The following is a 4,970-nucleotide window of genomic DNA, read 5'->3' as shown; positions in this document are numbered from 1 at the left end:
AGATAATGTTATTGACTCTCCTAGTTCAGTATGATGATTCTTGAACACAGCTATTTTATGAGTCTTGGCCGTGGCCCTAAGCACTTTGTTTTCCAGTATTACCACTGGATACATAAATGCCACAGACACATAATTGGGTGAACCTTTTCAGATTGTGACTCAGCTTTGCTAAAGTCCCCAATTAGAGGTGTCCAGGGTTCTTAAGCACACTCTTTTTTTTGCTTTGGACCTTGACTTTAACCGCTCAGTCTCAAGTTTTCACTTGACACCTACATGCCACAAGCACATGGTTAGGGACAGCTTGGTTTAGCCGCTTAGGCCAGGATTTTATTCCTTTAGGCCCTCCTATCCACTGATGCTCAAAGCCTTGGGATCCTTTTTATTTGCACTTGCCTTTTGGTTTTAAGGGTTATTGGCTTTTTGCTCTTGCCTCTTGGTTTTAAGAGCTTTTGGCTTTTTCTGCTTGCTTTTTCTTTTTCTTTCTATATTTTTTTTTTGCTATTTTTTTTTCTGCAAGCTTTGTTCTTTGCTGCTTTTTCTTGCTTCAAGAATCATTTTTATGATTTTTCAGATTATCAAATAACATGTCTCCTAGTCATCATTCTTTCAAGAGCCAACATATTTAACATTCTTAAACAACAACTTCAAAAGACATATGCACTGTTCAAGCATACATTCAGAAAACAAGAAGCATTGTCACCACATCAATATAATTAAACTAAGTTCAAGGATAAATTCGAAACTCATGTACTTCTTGTTCTTTTGAATTAAAATATTTTTCATTTAAGAGAGGTGATGGATTCATAAGACATTCATAACTTTAAGACAAAGTTACTAACTACTAATGATCATGTAATGAAGACACAAACATAGATAAGCACATAACATAGAAAACGAAAAATAGAAGAAATAAGAACAAGGAATGAATCCACCTTAGTGATGGTGGCATTTCCTTCTTGAGAAACCAATGATGTCCTTGAGCTCTTCTATGTCTCTTCCTTGTCTTTGTTGCTCCTCCCCCATTGCTTTTTGATCTTCTCTTATTTCATGGAGCATGATGGAGTGCTCTTGATGTTCCACCCTTAATTGTCCCATGTTGGCACTTAATTCTCCTAGGGAGGTGTTGATTTGCTCCCAATAGTTTTGTGGAGGAAAATGCATTTGAGGCATCTCCGGGATCTCATGGTGATGAGCTTCCTGCGCCTCTTGAGCTCCATGAATGGGATCTCTTGCTTGCTCCATCTTTTTCTTAGTGATGGGCTTCTCTTCCTTAATAGGAATGTCTCCTTATATGAAAGCTCCAGCTGAGTAACATAGATGGCAGATAAGATGAGGAAAAGCTAGCCTTGCCATGGGGGATGACTTTTCGGCTATTTTGTAGAGTTCATTAGAGATGACTTCATGAACTTCTATTTCCTCTCCAATCATGATGCTATGAATCATGATGGCCCGATCCACAGTAACTTCAGATCGGTTGCTAGTGGGAATGATTGAGCATTGAATGAACTCCAACCATCCTCTAGCCACAGGCTTGAGGTCCAATCTTCTTAGTTGAACCGGCTTGCCTTTGGAGTCAATCTTCCATTGAGCTCCTTCCACACATATGTCCATAAGGACTTGGTCCAACCTTTGATTAAAGTTGACCCTTCTAGTGTAGGGGCATTCATCACCTTGCATCATGGGCAAGTTAAACGCCAACCTCACATTCTCCGGACTAAAATCTAAGTATTTCCCCCGAACTATTGTAACGTAGTTCGTTGGATCCGGGTTCTTACTTTGATCATGGTTCTTGGTGATCCATGCATTAGCATAGAACTCTTGAACCATTAGGATGCCGACTTGTTGGATAGGATTTGTTAGAACTTCCCAACCTCTTCTTTGAATTTCATGTCGGATCTCCGGATACTCATTTCTTTTGAGTTTGAAAGGGACCTCGGGGATCACCTTCTTCTTGGCCACAACATCATAGAAGTGGTCTTGATGGGCTTTGGATATGAACCTTTCCATCTCCCATGACTCGGAGGTGGAAGCTTTTGTCTTCCCTTTCCCCTTTCTAGAAGATTCTCCGGTCTTAGGTGCCATCAATGGTAATGGAAAAACAAAAAGCTTATGCTTTTACCACACCAAACTTAGAATATTGCTCGCCCTCGAGCAATAAAAGAAAGAATAGAGGAAGAAGAAGAAGAAAATATGGAGAAGAGGGGTGAAGTGTGTTTCGGCCAAGTAGAGAGGAGAGGGTTGTGTTGTGTGAAAATGAGGAAGAATGAAGGGCTATATATAGGGGAGGGAGGGGAGTTAAGGTTCGGCCATTTAGGGTGGGTTTGGGTGGGAAATTGGTTTTGAATTTTGAAGGTAGGTAGAGTTTATGAGGTAGGTTTATGGGGAAGAGTGGATGGATGTGAGTGGTGAAGAAGTGATGGGGAAGAGAGATTGAGGTGATTGGTGAAGGGTTTTGGAGAAGAGTGTTTATGGGATTGTGTGAAGAAGTAATGGGGAAGAGAGATAGGGATCCTGTGGGGTCCACAGATCCTGAGATGATCCTGTGGGGTCCACAGATCCTGAGGTGTTCAAGGATTTACACCCTTGCACCAAATTAGGCATGCAGAATGCCCTTGCACGCAACTCTGGGCGTTCAGCGCCAGGTTGGTGCCCATTTTGGGCGTTCAACGCCCATTTACTGCCATTTCTGGCGTTGAACGCCAGAACCATGCTTGTTCTGGGCGTTCAGCGCCAGGATGCTGCCCATTTTGGGCATTCAGCGCCAGAACCATGCTCTGTTCTGGCGTTGAACGCCAGGCAGATGCTTCCTCCAGGGTGTGATTTTTCTTCTGCTGTTTTTGATTCTGTTTTTAATTTTTCTATTTATTTTGTGACTCCACATGATCATGAACCTATAAAGACATATAACTAAGAAAAATATTGTTAGATAAAAATTGGGTTGCCTCCCAACAAGCGCTTCTTTAATGTCAATAGCTTGACAGTGGGCTCTCATGGAGCCTCACAGATGTTCAGAGCATTGTTGAGACTCTCCAACACCAAACTTAGAGTTTGGATATGGGAGTTCAACACCAAACTTAGAGTTTGATTGTGGGGGCTTTGGTTGACTCTGCTTTGAGAGAAGCTTTTTCTGCTTCCTCTCCATGGATGCAGAGAGAGATCCTTGAGTTATAAACACAAGGTTGTCCTTATTTAATTGAAGGATCAATTCTCCTCTGTCCACATCAATCACAGCTCTTGCTGTGGCCAGGAAAGGTCTTCCTAGGATGATGGATTCATCCTCTTCCTTTCCAGTATCCAGGACTATGAAATCAGCAGGGATGTAAAGGCCTTCAACCTTTACTAACACGTCCTCTACTTGTCCATAAGCCTGTTTTCTTGAGTTATCTGCCATCTCTAATGAGATTTTAGCAGCTTGCACACCATAGATTCTCAGTTTCTCTATTACAGAGAGGGGCATGAGGTTTATCCCTGAACCAAGGTCACACAGAGCCTTAAAGATCATGGTGCCTATGGTACAAGGTATTATGAACTTTCCAGGATCCTGTCTCTTCTGAGGCAATGTCAGTTGATCCAGATCACTTAGTTCATTAGTGAACAAGGGAGGTTCATCTTCCCAAGTATCAATACCAAATAATTTGGCATTCAGCTTCATGATTGCACCAAGAAACTTGGCAGTTTGCTCTTCAGTAACATCCTCATTCTCTTCAGAAGAGGAATACTCATCAGAGCTCATGAATGGCATAAGGAGGTTCAATGGAATCTCTATAGTCTCTAGATGAGCCTCAGAGTCCTTTGGTTCCTCAGAGGGAAGCTCCTTATTGATCACTGGACGTCCCAGGAGGTCTTCCTCCTTGGGATTCACGTCCCCTACTTCCCTTACAGGTTCGGCCATGGGCTTATGTCAATGGCCTTGCACTCTCCTTTTGGATTCTCTTCTGTATTTCTTGGGAGAGTACTAGGAGGAATTTTAGTGATCCTTTTACTCAGCTGGCCCACTTGTGCTTCCAAATTTCTAATGGAAGACCTTGTTTCATTCATGAAACTTGCAGTGGCCTTGGATAGATCAGAGACTAAGTTTGCTAAATTAAAAGTATTTTGTTCAGAGTTCTCTGTCTGTTGCTGAGTGGATGATGGAAAACGCTTGCTATTGCTAAACCTATTTCTTCCACCATTATTAAAGCCTTGTTGAGGCTTTTGATCCTTCCATGAGAAATTTGGATGATTTCTCCATGATGAGTTATAGGTGTTTCCATAAGGTTCACCTAAGTAATTCACCTCTGCTATTGCAGGGTTCTCAGGATCATAAGCTTCTTCTTCAGGAGAAGCCTCTTGAGTACTGTTGGATGCAGCTTGCATTCCATTCAGACTCTGAGAAATCATATTGACTTGCTGAGTCAATATTTTGTTCTGAGCTAATATGGCATTCAGAGTATCAACTTCAAGAACTCCCTTCTTCATAGGCGTCCCATTACTCACAAGATTCCTCTCAGAAGTGTACATGAACTGGTTATTAGCAACCATGTCAATGAGTTCTTGAGCTTCTACAGGCGTTTTCTTTAGATGAATGGATCCACCTGTAGAAGTATCCAATGACATCTTTGATAACTCAGATAAACCATCATAGAATATATCCAGGATGGTCCATTCTGAAAGCATGTCAGAAGGACACTTTTTGGTCAGCTGTTTGTATCTTTCCCAAGCTTCATAGAGGGATTCACCATCTTTTTGTTTGAAGGTTTGAACATCCACTCTAAGCTTGCTCAGCTTTTGAGGAGGAAAGAACTTGGCTAAGAAAGTCGTGACCAGCTTATCCCAAGAGTTCAGGCTGTCTTTGGGTTGAGAGTCCAACCATATTCTAGCTCTGTCTCTTACAGGAAAAGGGAAAAGCATGAGCCTGTAGACTTCAGGATCTACTCCATTAGTCTTAACAGTATCACATATCTGCAAGAATTCAGTTAAGAACTGAAAAG

At 41.8% G+C, this 4,970-nt stretch overlaps 1 non-coding gene across 1 annotated transcript; it reads left to right on the top strand.

Annotated features, from left to right (window-relative positions):
• Positions 1-4,650: 4,650 nt before the first annotated feature.
• LOC112725240 (small nucleolar RNA R71) lies at positions 4,651-4,758 on the top strand. The gene has a single exon (XR_003164361.1). It is a non-coding gene; the product is annotated as a small nucleolar RNA R71 (small nucleolar RNA).
• The last annotated feature ends 212 nt before the right edge of the window (positions 4,759-4,970 follow it).

Source organism: Arachis hypogaea, chromosome 11 (assembly GCF_003086295.3).
Source record: "Arachis hypogaea cultivar Tifrunner chromosome 11, arahy.Tifrunner.gnm2.J5K5, whole genome shotgun sequence".
NCBI lineage: Eukaryota > Viridiplantae > Streptophyta > Magnoliopsida > Fabales > Fabaceae > Arachis > Arachis hypogaea.
Note: the sequence above shows the minus strand (reverse complement) of the source record. Positions and strands in the feature narration are given on the sequence as shown.